Raw genomic sequence first — 1,059 nt, forward strand, 5'->3', positions numbered from 1 at the left:
GTTTCCCAGAATTAAAGCACACAGTCCAGGAATTGAGAGATGAATATTGGCCCCCTGAAATCCTCCAAAACCAAAGGCAGCTGCCTGATTCTACCTTAAACCACAATCAAACCCTCATGATCATCAAATATGATAAAAGAAAAATACCCTGTGCAAAGGTTAGCAACCTCAAAGGTTGAAGGTGAATAAGCTCATAAAGATGAGGAAGAATCAGTGCAAGAACACCGAAACTCAAGAAGTCAGCATGCCTTCTTTCCTCCAGATGATTACAGCAACTGTTCAACCTGTTCAAGTTTTCAGAACTGGCCAGAGGCTGACATGTCTGCAATGATACAAGTAGAATTCAGAATGTGGGTAGAAACAAAGTTCACTGAGTGAAGGAAATATGTCATCATCCAATGCAAGGAGGCCAAAAATCATTGTAAAACATCGCAGGAGCTAACAGGCAATATATCCGGATAAACAACATTACTGGTGCTCACTTTGGCAGCACATATATTAAAATTGGAATGATTCAGAGAAGATTAGCATGGCCCCTGCTCAAGGAGGACCTAAAAATTCATGAAGCATTGCATATTTGTAGAAAAAATCAATATCGTGAAAATGGCCATACTACCCAAAGTAATTTATAGATTCAATGCTGTCCCCATCAAGCTACCAATGACCTTATTCACAGAACTGGAAAAACCCACCTTAAACTTCATATGGAAGCAAAAGAGAGTGTGGATAGCCAAGACAATGCTAAGCAAAAAGAACAAAGCCAGAGGCATCATGCTACCCGATTTCAAACTATAATGCAAAGCTACAGTAATCAAAACAGCATGGTACTGGTACTAAAACAGAGAAATAGACCAATGGAACAGAACAGAGGTCCTGGTGACAATGCCACACATCTACAACCATCTCATCTTTGACAAACCTGACAAAGACAAGCAATGGGAAAAGGATTTCTTGTTTAATAATTGTTGTTGGGAAAACAGGCTACCAGTGTCCAGAAAGCAGAAACTGGACCTCTTCCTGACACCTTACAGTAGAATTACCTCCAGATGGATTAAAGAT

At 39.9% G+C, this 1,059-nt stretch overlaps 1 non-coding gene across 1 annotated transcript; it reads left to right on the plus strand.

Moving 5' to 3' along the window:
• Positions 1-474: 474 nt before the first annotated feature.
• LOC141580750 (U6 spliceosomal RNA) lies at positions 475-581 on the plus strand. The gene has a single exon (XR_012513043.1). It is a non-coding gene; the product is annotated as a U6 spliceosomal RNA (small nuclear RNA).
• Positions 582-1,059: the final 478 nt, after the last annotated feature.

Source organism: Saimiri boliviensis, chromosome 12, assembly GCF_048565385.1.
Source record: "Saimiri boliviensis isolate mSaiBol1 chromosome 12, mSaiBol1.pri, whole genome shotgun sequence".
Taxonomy (NCBI): Eukaryota; Metazoa; Chordata; class Mammalia; order Primates; family Cebidae; genus Saimiri; species Saimiri boliviensis.